The following is a 22,479-nucleotide window of genomic DNA, read 5'->3' as shown; positions in this document are numbered from 1 at the left end:
GGGGGTGGGGAAGCAGGCTCCCTGCTGAGCAGAGAACCCAATGCAGGGCTTGATCCCAGGACCCTGAGATCATGACCTGAGCTGAAGACAGAGGCTTAACCCACTGAACCACCCAGGTGCCCCTATGATCTCACTTTAATTCACAGTGGGTGAATTAAGCCAACTGGGTGGCTCCATTGGTTAGGTGTCCAGCTCTTGGTTTGGGCTCAGGTCATGATCTTGGGGGTCCTGGGATCGAGCCCTGTGCTGGGCTCCGTGCTCAGTGGGAAGTCAGCTTGAGGATTCTCTCCCTTTTCTTCTGCCCCTCCTCCTGCTTGTTTTCACTCTCTCTCTAAAATAAAATAAATAAATCCTAAAAAAGAAAAAGAAAGGTGTCATTCGTGTGTGGGTCCACTGGACCTAGTTCAAAGCTTGGTACCCAGTAGGTGCTCAATAAATGTTAGTTCCTCCTCCCTTTCTCCTAGTACACACAAAAGCACGTTCATTTTCTCTATAAATATTTAAGTTAATAAATGTTCCCTTACATTTGCCCTTGGGGCTCTCATTTTTATTTCCAGGTGAGAGAAAGAAAAAATGTGAGCTGCTTTACATTTCTTGGATACATGCACTATATAAATTTGGGATTATTATTATTGTGGATTATTGAAATACTTTGCTTTATGACTTTCATTTTAATTAGAAGACGTTGACCTCAGATGGCTTAATACCCAGCCTTTGGTTCTGAAGGGAGCAATAAGATATTGGTAGAGCCAGGCCTGGATGATCTAAGAGTAATTTTTTCTCCTGATTCTGTGACCTGATGCAATAAAACCTCTCACTTGAAAAAACTCAGAGAAATACGTTTGACATATTTCAAATCCTCTCTATAAATTGTTGAAAAGATTTAATATAACCGCTAGTCATAAAATCTTTAATTTGAGTTGACCTTCCACGGTCACAATTCTCACACATGCAGTTTTTATTACTGAAGAATAAATGGTGGATTTCCTGTTATTCGAGGGAATAAAAATGTCCTTCAATCACCTCCTCCTCCAGCACGGAGATCTGAACGCATTTAGGTCAACTCTCAAAGAGAGGCATGATCGCGAAATAGTTTGTAACCTGCAAATGTCCTGTTCTCTATTACGGCGGGCGTCCCTTCTCCTTCTCCTCCCCACTCCTACCCCCTCCTCCTCCTCTTTCCTTTGCCTCTTCTTCTCCTGCTTCTTTTTCTTTTCTTTTACTTTATATTTTTAAATTTTTTTTTTAAAGTAGGCTCCGTGCCCAGTGCGGAGCCCAATGCAAGGCTCGAACCCACAACCCCGAGATCAAGACCCAAGCCAAGATCAAGAATCAGATGCTTAATTGATAAGCCCCCTAAGTGCCTTATTATTTTTGTTATTGTTATTATTATTATTATTATTGTTTTAAAGCTCTAGCTAAAGATGAGGTTCAGCAAGTTTGGTTTAGGGCAAAATCAATACAGTAAAAATTATTTTCCATCAATTCCCATTAGAAAGCCTGAGCTATGTTCTAACATGAAAATATTTCCCAGTGGACTAAAGATAAAAACTTTTGGCAAAAACAACAAAACTTTTGGCAAAACCAGGACCCTCCATCTTCATTAGGTGACATCCTGCTCTCGGGCTTTGGAGAGGAAGTTTCATGGTAGAAAGAATACTGATTTAGGAGTAAGGTAGAATTTGAAATTAGCGAGTGATCTTAAGAAAATTACTTATACTCTTGGGTCCAGTGGAAGCCAGTATCCAAAATGCCCCCCACCCCCACTGGGGGTCCTCACCTCCTGGTCTCTAAGCTTTTCTGTGGTTCCCTCTTGCCCTGAACAGGGCTGACCCATGTAACAAGTAAGATGTGAAGGGATGTGTGACTTCTGAGGCTGGGTCATACAAAGAAAGACCTTGTGGCTTCTGCTTTCCACTCGCTTGGTCAATCACACTGGGGCCAACCAGCTGCCATGTCATGGGGACATAAGCAGCCTTGTGGAAAACGCCACGTAGGGAAAAACTGCCTCCCGTCTACGCACCGACGTCCACTGACAGCCACGTGAGTGAGCCATCTTGGAAGCAGGCTCACCCGTCCCAGTCGAGCCTTCCGATGACCTGCAGCCCCAGCCAACCTCTTGACTACAACCACACGAGAGATCCTCAGCCAGAGCCACCGAGCTCCGCTCATATTCCCGACCCATAGAAACAGTAGGGGAGGACAGTTGTTTATTGTTGCTGTAATTTGCCAAGTTTGGGAGGAATTCCTTAGGTGTAGCAGTAGATAACTAACACAGAGCCTTAGTTCTCCACCCACTGAAGTGGGGCTTAACCCAGTCCCACGTGGTGGTGAAGACGATGGAACGGGATGAAATGGACAAGCAATTTAGGGCAAGTCTTGGCACACGCAGTAGGTGGTTGATATCTGGTGCTTAGATCTTCTTAACACTCCTGTGATGTTCCGACCCGTCCTCTCCATGCCCCCGATCACAAGGGTTTTCCCATTAGGCCAAGTGTGTCTTTTGAGCACGACACCGTTGTGGTCTCCCCTTGCTTTTTTTTTTTTTTTTTTTTTCATAAAGAAGGAGCACTTCGGTGTTTAATCTGTCACAAATAAGTTAATGCCTCTAACACTCCCTGTCTTCTTGCGGTAACTTCTTTACTGATAGCTATTTCGCTCCCACCACCCTTAGCTCATTTCCTGCTTTTTTGACTCAGTTCACTCCCAGTTCTGTACAGTATATTCTATTTTCTTAAAATGAAGGCTACCGTATGTGCAAGAAACAGCTGCAAATTCCCACTGCATTTACCCGCCTACGGAGGTCTTTGTTTATACACCTTCTGCACTGGGTTTACATTCAGGAGCAAATCAGATCCTGGAGGTGGGTGACACTGTCACTATGACTCACCTGTGGACCGCTGAGGTCGGCATGTGGCCCGTGCAGACTAGGCACTCATGGAAAGACTTACTTTCCTAACGCAGTTTTCGGACTGGGTGCATTCTCTCCTCTTGGGCCAGGCTTGAATCTGAATCTAACCAAGATGATTCTAGTGCCTTCCTTTGTGAATAAATGCCACCCTCCTAGAATGCAGGCTTTGTTATTATTCGTGTATGGTGAGGCCAACAGATCAGGAGAGGGCTGTCCTGGAAAAGACGGTTTGTTACTGTTCCCCAGAGGAGGATGCACCTTTCCCCCTTTCCCTGTACCCTTCACCACGGTGGGGGGCACACAGGGAAGGACCAGGGTAGGCCACAGGCAGAGGGAGGGAGGGAAATGTGCGCAAGAAACTTTCTTGTGGTTTCTGCAGGAACAGAATGAGTATGGCAGGATAAAGGGGATTAGGCTGGCTGGTTTGAATGACTTCAGCAGGCTCTGGGAGGTAGGGGCTGTCTCTAGGGCATCTGGCACTTAACCCTGGGGTGATTAGGGCAGAAGGATAGTGGTCCAGAGTGTGAGTGTCCAATAAAGGAGGTGGCTGGGAGATGGGCCCTGGATTGGCTGGTTTGCATATGAAAGGCACACTCAGCAGGCTGGTGGTTTCCTGTCTCTAAGAATTAGCTAGCCCTGGGAGGGACAGTCTCTCCAGGGCCTGCAAGGCCCTCGATGTCAAAACATCCAAAACACACAGTTAATTAAAAAAAAAAAAAAAAAGTCCATCACTAAACATTAGTTAGCATATTATAAAATGTACCTTTTGATTTTCAAGCTATTTGTAGAGGCTTCGTTTTTACCCCTTGGTGTAGATTGAAGATTTTGTTGTTGTTTTAATACCATATAGGTAAGCCCCCCGCTACTAGGTTACATTTGGTTAAGGAATCATTATGAAGTGGAAAGCAGGAAAACTCAGCCCTTTCCTCAGGTGGGAGAGCTGGGATACCAAGCTAATGCTTATGGCTTGGGGTAAGATATTTATGTCGAAAACATCGGCTAACTTTCATGATGTGTTCCTTCTCTTATTTGTCAACTGGTAATTTGCATAGAACCTGCCTGGCGCGTACAGGTGTTCAACACGGGCTGCTTGACCACTTGGCCTCATCAGGAAAGTAGTCTGGGAGGAGAGGAAGAGACTTGACCATGGATGGTATTAGACAAAATGCCCTGGAATGTTTCTTTCATCTGGATTGTCTGGTTTGACCATACGTTTCATCCATTCATCTCATTTTCTTCTTCCCTCCCAATACAGTTTACGTATTGGAGTCAACGTTCTAAAATATTTGAGAATTGTTTTTGTCCCAAAGGCACACTTTGATGTCTAAGTACATGTTAACATTTCACGCACCAGCCTGATGGACCTGACCGCTGAGGTTCCCTTTTCCTTGTGTGACAGTCAGACTGAAGGAAGACACATTTGGGTGTTGAGCAGAGCTGGGTGGTTTTCGAAGCCCCTCTAGCAGGTGTGTTTTGGGAAACAATTCCTTTCTCGAACAAAGCAGCCCAGAGACCTGAGCAGACCCATTCATTGGCCCTAATCTCATCTGAACTCTCCCAGGAATTAACACAGACACAAACACAGGGTGTTTCCTACATCGGTTCTCTTCAAAGCACTTTACTCCCGATCATCTAATCAAATATCATAGATTGTTCGGGAAGGGAAGATGGTTTTCTCCATGTCCTGACGCCTGCAAGGCAGGACAGCACAAGGCAATGGAATAAGGATCAGAAGGCAGGTTGCCTGTGGCTTTTTCCCCACTGGCTGCCTCTCGGGGAGCCCTGCTTGGTTTGGTCCCCATCTTCTTGCTTTGAATCTCTTGGTGCATGTCTGGAGCTGATGGTCATGTTCCTTCATCTATGAGCTAAAGACTTGACCTGTAGCCATCAGCAACTTTGACTTTCTAGAACTCTGCTTAAATGTTAGCACTGTGACTTTGGGTCAGCATAAGTCTTATCTGAGTCCATAAAATAGGAATAGTAATCTGTTGTCATGGGGTTACTGGAGAGAGAAAACAAGATAATAAAGATGAAGATGTTTGGCATGAATTCTGAGTCAGACATGAGTTCGTTGAAGCAGAACAACCAACCAACAGACTGACCAACCAACCGGACTAACGAATCCAACAGCACCGTCCTTTGATACCTGATGATAACAGCATCATCTTTATCCACAACGACAGAGTGATCTGATCCAGTCGGTTCAGTGGCTGTGAGAAAAATATCAGGACAACTCAGATGGGAACATTGCTGTCCCTGGCTGTCCGTTGGGGCAGGTAGCTGTGCGAGGCAGTGATGGGTCTGCAGCCAGAAAGCCTGAGCTGAGAGCTCAGCCTCACCACTTCCTGGATGGGTGATCCTGGGCCAGTTACATAACTGCCTTGGGCCTCAGTTTTCCTGCCCGGAAAATGGACATAAGAGTAGCACCTGTGTTGCCGGAGTGTCGTGAGGACAGATGCTCTAACTCACCCCAGGAACTCTGCTCGGTTCTGGCCACCTGGGCGGGGCTCCATCACCGCCGACTTTATAACGGGGCAAACCTGGCCCAACTCCTCCCTAGTACTGTTTTGTGGACCAGGCCTTCTCCGTAGGCATGAACAATTGCAGAGAAGGGCATTAAGATCACCGCAAATTAGAACCTTCGGGGAGCCAGAAAGTGGCTCAATCAAGTCCATGGACGGCGGGAGAAGCCATCCGGGGCTACTGGGCGGTAGATGTGAGACCCTTGGGAGAACAAGGCATGGAGAGTCAACTCCACAGCTCTCCTGTTATCAGCCAGTTACTGGGAAAGGCCAGAAAGGTCTGGCAACTTCTTACTTGAAAAGAGACCTTTTTGACCCAACTGAAGGCTCTCAAAATGGTGAAGGGGGTTCATCAAACTGTTTCTGCCGAAGACCATGAAAACGAGAGAATTTAACTGAAAGTAGGAACATGTGAAAACGGGCCAGACAACCTGAGGGGGTTCTTAGCATCCTCGTGGGATATGTTACAAAGCCAAGGAGAAGCAGAAGAGCAAGAGACAGGAATGCTTGGGCCACCAGATAGCGGCGGGTGGGAGCGCGAGGGATCTCCGGGGGAGAAAACCATCCACGGGAAAGGTGCTGAGATCAGCTAGCATTTATCTGGTGTGGCCTTAGTTGGACCCACGCCCAGTTTAAAACACTTCACGTTGATCAGCTCATTTAAAAAATGATCAACAAACTCATAGGTAGGTAGTCTTACCATCTTCATTTCTCCTTTATACGAAGATAGAACCAAGGCACAGAGACTAACCTGTTGGAAACCCTCCAGGATTTGGACGGAGGCTGTCTGATGCCAGGACCCGACTCTTCAGCCCTCCCCTCAACCACTACCTTGGTGGGGCCATCCGGAAGGTGAAGAGTATGTCACGTGGTGGCTTGCCAAGGGATCTTGATCAAGGGAACAAAGCAAGCTGGTGACCAGCCCGTTCCATCTCTAGACCCTTCACGGGGGAAGGGAGAACACAGACCTCCTCCTCCTCTCCCTGCTTCTTCTTCTTAACTTGTTAATATGGACAATTTCGAATATATACCCATCGTCTGCGTCAACAATTATCAGGTATTTTCAATCTCATTTTATCTCCCATCATTTTCTCCTTCTGGAGTATTTTAAAGCAAATTCCAGACATCATGTCGTCTCACTGGTACGCACATATGTTGAACAGATCGGAGATTTAAAGAAAACCATAACCACCATGCCATTATCATACCTAATAAAATGAACAACGGTTCCTTAGTATTAGCCAATATCCAGTCCATATTCAAATTTCCCCGACTGGCTTAAAAATGTTTTTACAACGGATTTGTTCAAATCAGAATCCAAACGAGGGCCACCCATTGTATTTGGCTGTTAGAGTTTTTAAATCTCTCTTTAAGAACAAAACAAAGAGGTGCCTGGGTGGCTCAGTGGTAAAGCATCCCACTCTTGATCTTGGGGTCATGAGTTCAAACCCCATGTGGGGCTCTGCCTTGGGCATAGAGCCTACTTAAAAAAAAAAAAAAGTAACAAGATAAAAAACTCCCCCAAAACCTAAAAACCAACCTTTTAACTTTGGAGCAAATTCAGATTCAAAGAAAAGTTACAAAGCCAGCGCAGAGTTCCCCTCCCTATACCTTTAGTCCAGTTTTCTTCAATGTCAACATGTTACACAACCATGGTACATTTCCAAAGTAAAGAATTAACATCGATAATGTGACGATGAACTAAATTTCAGTTTATTGCGATTTCATCCGTTTTTCCACCAGCGTCCTTTTTCGGTCCCAGGATCCAGTCCAGGATCCCACATGGCATTTGGTTATGTCTCTTGTCATCTATAATGATCTGCCTTCTTTTCTTCATGCACTGAAGTTTGGAGAAGTTGCTGGGTCAGCTGGCCCATGGAATGCCCTGTATTGGGACTTTGCTGAGTGCTTCCTTCTGGTGGTTCTTCCTTTGTGTCCCATATTTCCTATAAATTAACGGTCATGTGTGGAGGCTTGATTAGATGGAGGCTCCATTTTTTTTTTTTTTAAGGGAGAAATTCTTAGTGGACGGTGCTTTGTACTTCCTGCTGCATGACATTACATCAGTGTCTGGAGATCCCATTTTCAGTGAGTTCTGGAGGATCTTTTTATTTTCATCTATTTTATTTATTTTTTTAAAGATTTTATTTATTTATTTGAGAGAAAGAAAGCACAAACAGAGCGAGTGGCAGAGGGAGAGGGAGAAGCAGGCTCCCCGCTGAGCAGAGAGCCCGATGCAGGGCTCGATCCCAGGACCCTGGGATCATGACCTGAGACCTTAACCCACTGAGCCACCCAGGCACCCCCATTCTGGTTTTTCTAATCAACTCTTACCAGGGCCAAATTATTGAGGCTAGTCATTCTACCCTTAAAATAAACACTCTCCAAGGTTTTCATCGTTATCTATGGTAAGAGGTTTGCGAAGCAGAGCCAAGACAACCCTTTTTAGAGAGACTCTGCAAATGTGCAAATGTCAGGGGTTGAGCTGTCCCCGGAGTGCAGCCTCACAGAAGAGGGACCTTGGGCAGTGGAACAGCCATCGGACGCGGATCAGGACCCTGCCGCTGGAGTGCCAGGAGCTGGGTGACCACGGCCAAATTCAGGGCCATCAGGTTCAGTTGTGCACAATATGTACTGCATAAACCTGGGGCAAATCGTTCCCGTGGATTGCAAAGTGAATGGCATCTCCTGAAGTCGTGCAGTCTACAACCTACACAAACGTACGTGGCTACCCTGAAAAGTCATACAGCTCTCCCTGGGTCCCAGTTTTATCTTCTATGAACTGGCTGCGCCAGGGCCCTGGCAGGAACCAGAATGGATCCTGGATGCTTCAAATGAAGAGGCTTCAATGGAGGAGGCCTAATAGGTATAGGGGCAGGGCTAAGGGAGCAAACCAGGAATGAGGAAGGGTGTTGGGACTGATGCTGTTGGGACCTACTGCCTACTGGAACCTGGAGCATGGAAACAGCAGCTGGAGCCTGGGAAGGATAGGTTATTGTCATAAACTTGGGAAGCTGGGAGGGAGCAGGGAAGATGTACCCCCATCTCTCACTGCCCCCCTTGACCTCCTCTCTTTTGTTGAACCCTCACACTGGCTGGACTAGAGGTGGCCAGGCGATGCATCTAACGTTCAGGCCCCCAGGCTCAGAGTACAGCAGAAAGGAGTGGCCAACTGAAAAGCCTGCACTCTAGGGCACCTGGCGTTGGATTTTGATCTAAGACCCCTTATAATTCACAGTTCTTTCACTCTAGGCACAACATTTAAAAAAATGCTGGGCTCCCGCTACCCCCTGAACCATATTAAGATCCTGATGGGGAAGTGAATAGGGACAGGGTTGGTGTATGAAAGGGGACAGGGCTTCGGTCAGGACTCTGGGTCCCAGGCACCTACTCACAATGGCACACCCATCTTGGCCCTGTAGACCCAGGGAAGCACCCATCACGGTCCAAGTCCGCACCCCCAGCTTCCTTCTCCTGTTCTGTGATAGTACTCACCCCACCTTCCGCACTTCCTCTGGCTTCCCCTGATATGTAGAATGATCTGAACCCCCTCTCCCCGCAACTTATGCCATTCCTGCCACTCGGGCCTCTTTGCTCCTCCTTGAAACGGTGACATTCTAGCATTTGCTGTTCCCTCCCCTTGAAGCATCTCGTGTACTTCCTTCCCATCATCAAAATCTCTGCTCCAGTACCACCTCTTCCCAGGCTCCCCGCTGAGCAGAGAGCCTGATGTGGGGCTTGATCCCAGGACCCCAGATCGTGACCTGAGCCGAAGGCAGATGCTTAAGGACTGAGCCACCCCGGCGCCTCTAAATTATTTTTAAGTCATCTCTACATCCAGCGTGGGACTTGACCCCGCAACCCTGAGATCAAGAGTCGCACGCTCCGCCCATTGGACCAGCTGGGTGCCCCTTTCATATTCTTTTTAGACTTTGGAGCAAATTCTTCAAATCCTGGTGTATATGCTCTCCCTGCAGCCCATCTCGCTATGAGCCAGCCACCTCTCAAGAGCTCGACAGATGGGGACTGTGCCTTTCGCCTCTGGGTCCTGGGCACCAAGCCCCGTACAATGTCACCTTAGCTGCTACAATTTCCTGACCCTGTGTATATGCTCTGGATTTTATGTCTACAAACTTTGTGGATGTGGCTTGCCTGGGATTTAATGTATATAAAAGGAAGCAGTAACAAATGATTCTAGAAAGGTAATTTGGGGCCAGGTTGTGGAGGACTATGAATGCCAAATCAAGGAGAGTTCAGACTTGATTCTATAGGTAATGGGGAGCTATTGCGGGTGTTTGAGGGAGAGCAGCCGGGGCAGGGGAGGAGTCCAAGAGGGACTTTTCGCCTCAAGCTTGAAGTGAGATCAAATCCAAATCCTTGGGATCCCTTGCAAAGGCCTGGAAGGGAATGACATGATCTGCTTTCTAGAACCATCTTTTCTGAAGGCCACTGGGGGATGGGTTGGAGGGAGGACTGAGGCAGAGAACAGCACATGTTGAGCTTCTGTTAGGCATGAGCGTTCCTTGCGATCCTCGGTGAGAGTCCCGTTTTGGAAACCGAAGTTCAAGAAGGTTAGGACAGTTGTCCCCGGCACCCTGTAAAAGTGTCTGAACCAGGGTCCCATGGGGCCAGGATGCCTGCAGGTGGCTGAGCAGCCTCTGTGTAGCACCAACGGGTGCCCCCAGACTTTGGGACAGCTACCCCATGGCGGAACCTCTCTGGTGGCTCGGTGCCGGCACGCGGACCAGATAGAAAGTTCCTCCAAGCGGAGCCAGACGGCAGCGCAGGGCTTTGAAACAAAACGGGTTACTTACTTGGAACCCCTGCTCCCCTATAAGATTTAAAGAATTTTTTTTAACTTGGAGCTCAGTTAATACACAATATTACATGGATTTCAGGTGTATAACAACGATTCGACAATTACAGATATTATGAAATGGTTACCCTCTGTCACCATGCAAAGTTATCATGATATTATTGACTATATTCTCTACACCGTACTTGTCATCCCCGTGAGTTATTTATTTTATAGCTGGAAGTCTGTGGCTCTTAATCCACCCCCCCCACGTTGTCTCCTCTCATTCCCCTCCCGCAACCCCCAGTTCCTCTCTCTCTCTCTCTCTTTCTCCCCATAAGACTCTGATTAAATTGACACGGTCTTCTGGTTACAACCAACGCCTTAGCTTTCATGATGCCTTAATTTTAAAATCCTAGAATTAATTTTTGGCTCTCCCTAGCATGAAAAGCTTTCCCCCAAAGCCTTTAATTCTGCAGCCCCCTGTTTTTCCAATCAAAGAAAACTCCATGGGACTTTCATGGTCTTAATTAATGACTCTCTAATCAGAGTTCCACTCTGCGTGCTTTATCTCCCCTTCCCCCCTTTTGTCCCCCCCCCACCCTGGTTTCTCAATGAAGGGCTTATCTAGAACTTGTTTTGACTTCAAACAGACACTTCATAATCGTAAATGGCAACGCGAGTTTTATCAAGTGGAACAACATTTTCTTTCTCTTTTTTTCTGGGTCTTAGTATCAAAGCCACCCTTAGGGAATGTGGCCTTCCTTCCTGTCTGGTTTTCAGCAAAACATGCCTTCCCAGCAGCCCCCGGGAAGGTGTTTTGGATTTTGCGCAACAAAGACTTCCAGGGTAAGTCTCTCTAATAAGGTGATGGCGGCTGATATGCCTGAGGCTATCTGGAGGCTTTTAGATTTAGGATTATACCTGAGAATCCTTGCTTCAGGAGTAAATGCATGAATTTTGGATAGAGATGGGGGGTGCACCCGTCTCTCTTGGAACGAATGGCAGTTTCCTTCTTCGGTCTGGTTATCCACAGGACACCACCCCCCCCCGCCCCGCCCCTGCCATTTCCATCTGCGTCTCTCTTTTTCTTTGTCACACACAAAGAAATAACGAACACACAGCAGACAGTTATTGTTGCCTGGGGCTCAAAACTAGCACGAATGTCCTCCAGATGCGACCCCCGGGAGGCAAGCTTGGCCCCCAGCTCTCCTCTTCCTGGGAGTGTGGGGGAAAGTCAGCAAAGGATTCACCGATTTGCTCGGGTATCCAGCTGATAGGGACTAAACTTTTGCCTGAGTGTGAGCCTGTTAGACCCCAGGATACCGAGATGAGCGGGAAATGACCTTCGGTTTTGGTGCAGTGTGTTGGAGGAGAGGAGGCAAATGTGTAAGAAGTAAGCATGGCCAGGGAAGGTGGGGGTGGGCACAGAAGGTTGTGGAAAGATCTTTGGATGCTCCAAATGGGGCATCAGTCCTAGCTGGAGAGACTGGTGAAGACTTGGGGCCTGGAGGAGGCCCATGGGGGAGGTGGGGAGACGGACGGAGGGTGGCAGTGTGTCTTAGTCCATTCGAGATGCTGTAACAGAACACCGCAGATTGGGAGGGGGGCTGAAAAACGGCAGACATTTATTTTCCACAGTTCTGGAGGCTGGGAAGTCCTAGACCGAGGTACCGGCAGACTCAGGGTCTGGTGAGAGCCTGCTTTCTGGTTCATAGGGGTCTGTCTCCCCACGTGGCAGAAGGGACAAGGGAAGCTCGATGGGGTCTTTCTTATAAGGGCACTAATCCCATTCGAGGGGGCGTCACCTTCTTGACCTAATCATCTCCCAAAGGACCCGCTTTCTAACACCGTTGCCTTGGGATTAGGATTTCAACATGTGAATTTTGGGGGGACAGAAAACTTCAGTCTGTAGCAAAGGGCATTCGAGACAGAGGGGAGCCGTCTGTAAAGATCTCAGTCTGTGGAGGGAAGGCGAGTGTTGTTCTGGGGCTGGAGCACGGGGAAGGGGTGTGTGCATTTGGGGGAAGACAGGCCGGGAATGGATGAGAGAGCCATCCAGAATAGACCAGATGTGGAGATCCCATCGGATACGGGGCAGGGGGATTGGATTTCAGGCTGGGAAGTGTGCATGGTGGAGGAGATCCAGGGGTGGGGGTTGGCCTACAGGGCTGTAGAGGGGATTGGTGTCGCTCCTGGGCTCTGGGTGGGTGAGTGTCCATCCAGAAATTAGGGGGCACCTGTCCCTAATTGACGCAAGTGCGGAAGGGCAGTGACCCCAGAGAGTGGAGTGCAGCTTTGAACCCGCAGAGTCTGAGGGCCGCTGGCTGGTGAGGATGCACATATCCGGGGGGTAGCCTGTGGCCTCCCCAGGGACCGGGCGCTCAGAGCAACGGGACCCTGTAGATGGTCACCCAGGTCCAGGGCTTGCCCTCTGTCACATCTGGCTTTTGCTCACACCTTCGATTTGCTCCCCCGTCTGCAATCCCTACCCCACTCAGACCTCTGACTCTGGACCTCCTTCTAAGAAGAACTTGGCTCCCTACTGTCACCCCTAGCCCTGAACCTGGCCCCTGAACCCCACAAACAAGTCCTCCTCATGGGTTTCCTTGCGAGCCCCGGCTTCCAGGGTGGCCCGGAGGTGAGGATGGAATCCTGGAGTCAGGGTGGGGGAATGGGGGAGAAAGGTGTTGGGGGATGGGCCACAGAGCAAGGTAAAGCCCTTGTTAACCTGAACAACTGCTTTGGGGGAGGCTTCTTGCCGGCTCTTGAGAGGTTTGTGAGTGCACATGTGTGTGGTTCCCGGCGTGCATACAGGTGTGTGGAGCTGGGCAGGCACCTTCCGGCTGAATCCCAGCCCCTCGACCGCAAGCCCTTCGGCCCCGCACATAATCCTGCCCTTGCCCCTCGCCGTGCCATGGCTCCCTGTGCCCTCCCTGCCTCTTGACTTTGTCCAAATCTCCCCTCTTGCGAGTTCCCATGGATTTCCCTGCTGCCGGACCCCTCCAGTCTCCTCTGAGCTGCTGAATTTGGATCACCTGGCATCAGGGACCACGTTTCTTCATTTGCCTCCTTCCTCAGGGTCCCCTAAGTCCAGCTGAGGCTGAAACGGGTGTCGAACCTGGCTGGCCACCTCCAGGACCCAGCACAGAGCCTCACCTGTGCCCCTGGCTTCGTCATGCGCTGGGATCTGCCCAGTGAGAGCGACAGACACAGCTGGTGAAAGAGGGACGTGACCCAGATCCTGCAAAGAGGTAGAAGGACGGGCACCAGAAGGTGTAATCTTGCCCATCAGAGAAAATTTTCTAACTGCCTCTGCAGGGCCAAGGGCCCCTTATCTCTCTTTGCCCAGAAGTGACGTGGTCCCTTCTGCTCAAACCTACAAGCCAGAGCTAGCCACATGACCCTGCCCAGCTGCAAGGGGGCCTGGGGAGGGAGGTCTCCTCTGTGCCCGGAGACCACAGCAGACCCAGACGCTGGTGAGCACGAGTGGACATCTACCAGACTTACCCAGGCCAGGCCCTTTTGGGGGAAATTCCTCCATCCACTGGATGCCTTGTATCAACCTCCACTTAACTGACCTGACTCACGAAGTTCTTCCTCATGTTCCACTGACCTTGTCCATCCATCGGCCCCTGATTTCTCCCTGAGGCTCAAAGAACATGTTTAATTTTGTTTCCCCATGTGACTTGGGAGGTCTGGATCACTTCCTGCTAGTCTTACCTCCTCCAAGTCCAGCCTCCCTCCCGCAGCGGCTCCTACCTGCCGGGGAGTGGGGGCAGAGCTCCCCATCACAGACCCTTGGCTTGGGCACTTGTGGGAGGCCCATCTTGATTCGGAGTCATTGTGTCTGAACACCCCACCATCTTCCTACCTGTGCCAGGGTCACCTGCAAGGGACTGCATGTTTGTGCTCCCCAACCCTGAATCATTCGCTGAGATCCTCCCCACTAGTGCCGTGGTATTAGGAGGTGGGACCTTTGGGAGGAGCTTAGCTCACGAGGGTGGAACCCTCCCCAAACAGGACTAGTGTCCTCATAAGAGAGGCCCTAGGGGGCTCCCTTGTCCCCCCCGCCATGTGAAGACACAGTGAGAAGATGGCCATGCCTGAACCAGAAAGCGTCCCTCCCCTGACATCAAATCTATCAACACCTTGATCTTGGACTTCCAGCTCCCAGAACTGTAAGAAATAAATTTCTGTCGTTTCTAAGCCTCTTAGTCTACGGTATTCTGTTACCACAGTGGATGGAGCCCACTAAGGTGTCCCCTTTCTGTCTTTATCACAGAACCGTCTCGGTTAAGTTCTTTGAGAAGCACTCTTCCGACTGTGGCTATATCAGGAAGCAAAACTGATCACCATGTGAATTGAGATTTCGGTATTTTATTGGCGACTGGACAGACTCCCTATTTTTTGGCATTTTTTTAGGTTTTGTTTTCCACCCTTTTTTGGGTTGGTTTTCCTTTCAAACTTCTGTTTAAGAACATGGGCTCTTGGGACAGGCATCCGGTTGCTGTCTTCTGAACGTCTACTTCATGGCCAATGTTTGGGGAAACAGGCACGCTCACACCTGTAGGTTTGCTGGGCAAAGAGACCCCTTTTCTAGGGTCTGGCTGGACACCTGGGGGGGTGGTGTGCGGGGAAGGAAGAAAAATTCAGGGTTTGCAGCTTCCAGAATATCCATGCTTTGCTCGAGTTCTGGCCTGGCCAAGGACAGAAAGCTTGGGCCAGAACAAAGAAGCCCTTCTATTGGGACTGTCCCGCTACCTTGAGTCAACTCAACCCATTTCTGGGCTGTCCTGGGATCCAGAACAGTGGGGATTAGGGGCGGCTGGAGAAACCAGTGTGAAACTGCTCCGGTCCTACACTGCCTCTCTGAACTTCTGGGGGGCGGGGGGCGGAAACTGCAGAATCATGTCCAACAGGGCACTTGGGGGGAGGGGGAGATTTCTGTTTTAGATTAACAGGAGGATTTATCATGCCAGAAGGTCAATATTTACCTTGGCTTCGGCTTGATGAGTATTTTCTTCTCTGTTCAGTGAGTGGCTCGTTCTGCTGACTTCAGCAGAACAGAAGATCTGTTTTTTGTCTGCGGAAGAGGATGCTGACTGATATTTTCTTATCAGAAAGGCCTGGTAACAGAGATGAGGAGGAGCCCCCCTAGTCGTGTGTGTGTGTGTGTGTGTGTGTGTGTGTGCATGCACGCTCACGCGCGTGTGGGGTTTGCCTCCTTCCACCAGGAAATCTGATCCCTCTTTGTACAAACAACCCCCCTTTTAAAGGCACTTTTGAACTTAGGAAACGGGGCGAGCACAGGCTCCTGGACAAATCACTTCGCTCAACTCCTCGTCTGAAAAATGAGAATTCTGAGAACCCCTGCCTGTCCGTGTAAACAGTGGAGGCACTCAGCACAGCCCTGCCAGTCCCCATTGGTGGGGTTTTCATTGTGTTGAGGTTGGGAGGGGCTGGTTAGGGGATGCCCAGGGTCACCGAGGAAGAGAGGAGGAAGGAGCGAGCCCTGCACGGGGCCCAGCTCCAAGCCCTTGGCAATGGCGGCTTCTGCTTTTGCCCAAGTGTTAGCGTATTTTGGGGGGTGCCACAGGCACGGCTGTAGAATAGTCAGACAGGTGCTTGTGTGGCGTGCTGACAAGGCCAGCTGATCAGTTCTATGACTCAGGACCACTCAATTCTAAGGGTACCACCTGGCCCCTTATTTCGGGGTGCTCACACCTTCCCACTCTTGCCATCCCCACAAGCATGTTTCACCTAAAAAAAATAACACAAATTGCCTATTCTACACAATAATCTCCCCCACATTTGTTTTATTCTTAAAAATTTCATCTTTTTTCTTTTTTCTTTTTTAAAGTAGGCTCTGCACCCAACATGGGGCTTGAACTCACAACCCTGAGATCAAGAGCCAGATGCTCTACCCACTGAGCCATCCAGGTGGCCCCTCCTGTATTTATTCTAAAAATAAAGTTTTGTTTTAAATTGTTGACCACAGAATAGGACAATAATGGGTTTATCCTGGGGCTCCAAGAGTCGTTGGAGAAAGCTCTGCACACTCTGGGATATGAGCCTCCTGGTCAGCCCCATGGGGGGGCAGAGGTTGGGAAGGGTGGTGTTCTTACATATTATCCTGCACCAAAGCCTTGCAAATGATCATAATTAATGTTTATTGAGCATTATAAGGTGTTACCTACCGTCTTTGGGCACTTCGCGTGAGTAATTCATCAAATTCTTTTCTAGCAAACACATCCATTAGGTGCTGTTATTATTACTGATTTTACAGACTGAGGATGCTCAGAGAGGTTAGATCATTTGTCAAGGTCACACAGCTGGTACTAGTTGGAGTTGGACTCTACTCACTGGTGTTCTCTGGGGCGGGGGAGGGGAGAGGAGTTTAGAGTGTGATGCCGTGAACATTTCTCTATTCTTCTAGGCCCTGCTGGTGGGGAGGGGGGTCCAGCTGCTGCAAATCTGGCCTACAAGAGTGACAGCTTGATAAGGTTGGCTATATCCACAGCTGCCTTGGAGAGGGGAGTGGAGGATGAAGGGAAAAGTGAGTTACTGAAGACCAGACCTGGAAAGATCTTCAGAGACAAGCCAAACCACTTTTCAGTTTACAAATGAAGATGTGGGGTGGGGTGGGGGTGGGGATACCAGAGAAGGGAGTTTACTCAAGGTCATTAACAAGTTAGTGGGGGAGCCAAGAGCAGACCTGGGGCTTCTGGGTCTGGCTGGTGTGGGAGACGTCCTATTTCTTTTCTTTGATTTTAGGCACCTTTGTCTTTTTATCCCTTACCATCGAAATGGAACCTCCTCTTGTTCACAGAGCTTTTGCCATTTTAAAGCCTTCCTAAAGAATAGCACAAGTGGTCTAAAGGGGGTGAACATGTTCTCTTTCTCAACCTACCTTCACCGCAGGCAGCACCATGTGGGACACACAGAAGTTGCCTGGTTCGTGGTCATGGGGCCAGAATGAACTTTATTGGCCTAGATATGAAAGCAAGAACCAGCCTCAGACAACAGCCCCAGTCCTGACGTTGCTGGGATGAATTGATTCTTTTCCTACAGCTTTTCACCCTAAAAGAATCCTACAAGATAAAGAGTAGTGTTATCCCGTCCTCTTCTAGGTCCCTCTAGCTGGGGTGCAGCCTGTGGCTCTGGAAAAAAATGACTTTAAGATAAAAAGGAGATTCTTAAAAAAAAAAAAATCTGTTCTCTCACTGTCACGCCTGCAGCATAAAGGTCATTTACAATAACATGGAATCTCTCTTGTCTCATTCTGAGAGTAAAGGAGAGGAAGAAGAAAGAATGTTTACAAATTCCTGGGAGATGGGGAATGACCTCATCACTTCCTGGGACTTAGCCAACTGTCCAGGGAGCACAGATCAGTTTTGGGGGAGGCCCTGAAATTCCGCTGATACCCCCAATTCTCCAAATCTTCTAGGCCTTGAGAGAGGGATGGAGGGCAAGATGAAAAGGAAGTCGTCCCAGGTCCAAGTGACGCTTCCCATTATGGGCTGCCCACGCGGAGATGGGCTCATCCATTCCGAGTCCTGTTGAGAGACTCGACACTTGGGAAGTGTGGGAGTGCCACTGAAAAGGCCGGGGCAGGATCTGAGGGAACTAAGTGGAGAAAGAAAGGGGTAGTTTTGGAGAGAGGGTGAAGTGGGTTGGATATGATATTTTGGGCTATGTACTCAAGGGGGTACCTATGGGATATGGATGCAAGAGGGCAAAAGCCATTGGAGGGGGCCTTTTGGGCCAGGTTCCCAACAGCATCCTCCCGCCTTCCTCTAAAAACAATCCCACAATTCTCTTCCCAAATGTATTACAACCCATTAAACACTTCCTTATTGGATGGCTTCTCTCCAGATTTACTGACATTTTACAGACTGGGAGCTCCCCACTGTGAACAGGGCCAGAGGCAGCCTCAGGGCCTCTGCCAGCCCCTAGGATGCTTAGGTGGAGAAATTAGAAAGACTCCCAACCTGGGGAGTGGGGCACAGGCTGGATGCGGGTCCCATCTGTCTCTTGCATGAGGGGCGGTTCTGTGGGTATCCTGCAGCCCAGAAGAGATCAATTTGGGGCCAGGCTGGTCGGTGGGCTCAGCCTGCCCCTCTGTAAAAGGTGGGAGGTGGGATTGTATTAGATCCCCCCTCCCCCCAGCTACTTTGCAGATCTGATGCCTCACGAATGGGTGATTCCGGAAACAACTTCTCAGCCCCAACCCCGCGCTTTCCTCCATCTGTGCTACCGCTCACCTTGGAGAGAGGGCCGTGGAGGTAGAGGGTGGAGGTGAACGGGAAGAGGATTCTAGGGAAGCCCGGGTGTGCAAGAGTTTGGCCCAAAGGGCCCCGGACAGGGACCGCGGTACTTTTCCGGCTTAATTCTTGGGAGCCTCGGTTTCCACCTCTGAAAAATGGAACGGTGCCATCTAATACAGAGGGCAATGCTGTGGGGATTAAACAACTTTGCCCAGGGGAAATCGCCAGGCATGGAGTGGGTGCCCCACGAGCGTTTGCGGACCCGAACAGGGCTCGGTCGGGAAGGTTCTAAAGAGCGTGTGCGCGAGGACGCAGGACCCCCCAGCCCTGCAGCCACTGGCGCCTCCTCGGCCGCGGACCGCCGAGGGTTAATGAAAAAGCCCCACGCCCCCTTTGACGGCGCTGAGCCCACCTCGCCGAATTTGAAAAGGCGGCCCTGGTGAGGCGTGGGCGCCCCCCGCCCCGAAACTTCCAACTCCCGGCCGGGCTCCGCTCGCTCGCCGGCTCCGTCGCTCTGCTCCCGGCGGGGGCCGCGGGTTCGGTCCGGCCGCCGGTGCGCTCCCGCCTGTCCTCCCGCCCGGGCTCCGGGCCCCCGCGGGCGGCCGCGCAAGATGAAGCTGGCTCTCCTCCTGCCCTGGGCGTGCTGCTGCCTCTGCGGGTCGGCGCTGGCCACCGGCTTCCTGTACCCCTTCCCGGCCGCAGCCCTGCAGCAGCACGGCTACCCCGAGCCGGCCGCCGGCTCCCCCGGCAGCGGCTACGGGAGCCGCCGGTGAGTAGCGCGGGGCTGGGGGCCTGGGGGGCTGAGGGCTGGGGGTCCCCCTCAGCTGGGGGCCGCAGACAAGGGGCTGGCTGCGGGGCGGGGGGCGCTGGGCGGTGGTGGTCTGGGGGGGGAGTGGAGCGCAGGGCGGTGGGGCTGCGGCCGCGGGGCCGACGGTCCGGAGGTGCGGGGCCCGGACTGCGGTGGTCTCCGGCCGCGCCCACCCTCTCTCTTCCTTTCTTTGCTCTCCCAACCTCCCCCTCTTCGGCTCCCGGGTCCGAGGGAGGGTGGCCGCCGTCTGCGGCGGGGGCGCGCGGAGGGGAAGACCGTGGCTCGGTCCCCGCGCGTTTCCGGGCTCACGTGGCTCCGCCGCGCTCACCTGCGCGGCCGCGGCTTTGTGTTGGGGAGCAGGTTCCCGGGTTGCCAAGGTCGAGCGTCCGGGTCTCCCGCGTCTCCTGCCGGCTGCCCCAGGACACCGGAGGGGCCATTCCGTCCCGTCTTGAGGGCTGAGGCCGCGGAGGAGCCTCGGCTGCGCCTCCGCAGCCCCTTGGGGACGAGGAGCCCGGCTCGGCTCGGCTGGATCCGCGGTGGGGGACGAAGGAGCGGGGTCACGGAGCCCACGGTGCCGGGACGCACCGGGGCCTCCCCCTCGGCCGGCAGGTGGCGCCCTGCGCCCCCGCCCCCCTCCACCTCCCCGGGACGGTTGGGGCCGCGTCTCCTCACCGCGCGGTTGAATTCCCCCCAGAAAACGCGTAAGCGCGCGAGGAAAAGTTGCCAGACACCTCGTTTGCGCAGCTCACTCGAATTTAGCTTTTCCTCATTTATTTTTTTTTAAAGATTTTTAAATTTATTTGACACACAGAGAGCACTAGTAGGCAGAGAGGGGCGGGGGAAGCAGGCTCCCAGCCCAGGCAGAGAGCCCGATGCGGGACTCGATCCGAGGACCCCGGGATCACGACCGGAGCCGAAGGCAGCGGCTTAACCCACGGAGCCACCCAGGCGCCCAACTTTTCCTCATTTAATAATTATAACCCACACGGCTGTCATAGGTCTCTATTCATTTGTACCTTCCACGCCTTTTGATCCTAAAACCCCTCCGAGGGTACCTGTTACAGCATAATCGTTCCTTCGTTCCTTCCTTCCAGGGAGGAAGTTGAGCTCCAGAGGGAGGTCCCCAAGTGTGTGGCAACTCCAGACTGACCTTCCGTTGGCTTTCCCCAAATCCTGAGCTTTTTGCCGCACCACTGCGCTTATTATTACGGAGGAAAGCGAGAGACAGGTCCCAGTTCTTTCTCCTCCGTGAAATTTATTTACCGAACCTGGGAGAGCTACCAAGATGAATCCTGGCAATGTCTTATAGCCCCGGGAAACAGGGATGTTTTGTGCCGGGAAGGGCTGGGTAAGGCGGGACTCTGAAAAGCCAAGAAGTGCTTCTGGGAAACTTTGCATACAATTTTATTTCCCTCATTGTGTTTGGGAATACTTGCCCAATGGCCTCTCTTAGTATTATTCTCCAAACACCCATAGTAGTGTGGCCTCTGCGCATTTCCATACGACAAGAGTCTGAAAAGATAAACTTTGCAGGTTGTAGGATGATATCGTTAGCATGATCTCATTTATGCAAAAACCATTCTGATTTTTGGGTATGTAAATGCCCAGAAATAAAGCTTGTAGGCAAATAGTTCTTGCAGTGACCTGTGTGGAGAGAACAGAGGCTAGAGGGCAAGGGGTGGGGGGTCGGTGGTGAGGTGGGTGGACTTCCGCTTTCTCCCTCCCTCCACTCCGTAGCATCTTTTCCCAGGGGCATAGATTCATGGATTATTTTTGTAATTAAAAAGTGTGGGAAGGAAAATCCCAAAAGGCTGCCACAAGGGTGGGACACGCATGTTGGGAAGAGCCAGAGGTGAGGTCCACGAAGGAAGAGAGTGAATGGGGACTGGCGTTCTGGTGTTCGGCGGGCTGGAACTTGGGGGCTGCCGCAGAAGCTTGGAAGGGATTGTTGCAGCATAACGAAAAAGAGGCCCAGACAATTGTGGTGATCTTCCAGAACTCCTTCTACCAGGATGGGAGCCGGGAGAAGGTATAATCAGGTTTAGAGAGGCTCTGGATGAATCTGTGGAAAATGGATTCCCAAATACCATATCGGGAGGTGTTAAGGAGGCTCCCGGCAGGTTCCAGACACTTAAAAGTGATGCTCCGGAACGTAACTGGGTCCTGCCATGCGTGGCCATCGCAGGCTTGAGCTGGCCTGGGGTCACATGCTCCTGTGTCTCATGAGCGATCAGTCACAGGTGGCCTGTGTCCTTGAAATTCAAAAGCCCCAGGAGCAGAGGGCTTGGAGGCAGCGTTTGGCGCAGTGCCCTTCACGGCCTCGGCCTTGGCTTTGGCTCTGTGTGTGTGTTTACAGTGGCTTGGTCTCCGTCGATGGGCCAAGGGACAGAGCTGTTTCTTGACGAATAGTCTTCCTTTAGGTCATGGTATCCCTCCTGTTGGCATCTGATTTTCGGGTGTGGTTTGTGGTCGCCTTCGTGGGAGCGCGTGCGCGCATGCGCGTGCGTGTGAGCCTAGGCCCGCCCTTCTGGGTCTGACCTGTGCTGGGGGCACCTTGCCTGACCCAGGGTGCTCTGCTCCGGTCCCCTCTGTCAGAAGCCCCTCTGTTTAAGCAATTTTGGTTAAAAAAAAAAAAGAGAGAGAGGACCCCACTTCCTCAGAGGGCTGTTTGCAGTAGAACCTAGCAGCCCCGCATATGGGCCACTAGGATTTTTGCTGGCCATGGAGTGTTCAGCTGCCAAATCCAGGCTGTAGGGAAATGCGGTATTAATACACCTGCAGGACCCCCAACCCCCTGCCTCAGTTTCTCCATTCTAGCGTAGTAAGCATAACGTGTTTGGGGAACCCTTTAAAGTATGCACATTTCCCTTACTTGCCCTTCCCCTAGCCTCCTCCCTACTTCCCTTCTGTGCCACAGATGTTTATGGGGTGGGGGTGGGGGTCTTGTCTGTTGTCTCCTCCTCACCTCTACCTCCAACCCTAAAGGGGCCAGAGCAGCCACGGGGAATCCGGGCACAAGGAGTGAGACCAGACGTGGGGTTCTACACCTTATCCGTGTTGTAGGTCTCCCAGCTGGAGGAAGGGGAAATTTTAATCTGGAGAAATGATAGATTTTAGATTTCATCTCAATTTTTGGAGTGGAGGTGTTCTTTTGACTAGGAGAAAACAGGAGA

At 51.1% G+C, this 22,479-nt stretch overlaps 2 long non-coding RNA genes across 2 annotated transcripts; one reads left to right on the top strand and one right to left on the bottom strand.

Annotated features, from left to right (window-relative positions):
• Nucleotides 1-13,823: 13,823 nt before the first annotated feature.
• On the top strand, nt 13,824-14,730 carry LOC308338027. Its single transcript, XR_013966360.1, has 2 exons — nt 13,824-14,409; nt 14,514-14,730. It is a non-coding gene; the product is annotated as an uncharacterized lncRNA (long non-coding RNA).
• A 3,360-nt stretch (nt 14,731-18,090) lies between these two features.
• Nucleotides 18,091-19,910, bottom strand: LOC308338028. The gene is made up of 3 exons (XR_013966361.1): nt 19,635-19,910; nt 18,496-18,646; nt 18,091-18,352 (listed from the first exon to the last, which is right to left on the bottom strand). It is a non-coding gene; the product is annotated as an uncharacterized lncRNA (long non-coding RNA).
• Between the last annotated feature and the right edge of the window lie 2,569 nt (nt 19,911-22,479).

Source organism: Martes martes (assembly GCF_963455335.1).
Source record: "Martes martes genome assembly, contig: scaffold_411, whole genome shotgun sequence".
Taxonomy (NCBI): domain Eukaryota; kingdom Metazoa; phylum Chordata; class Mammalia; order Carnivora; family Mustelidae; genus Martes; species Martes martes.
Note: the sequence above shows the minus strand (reverse complement) of the source record. Positions and strands in the feature narration are given on the sequence as shown.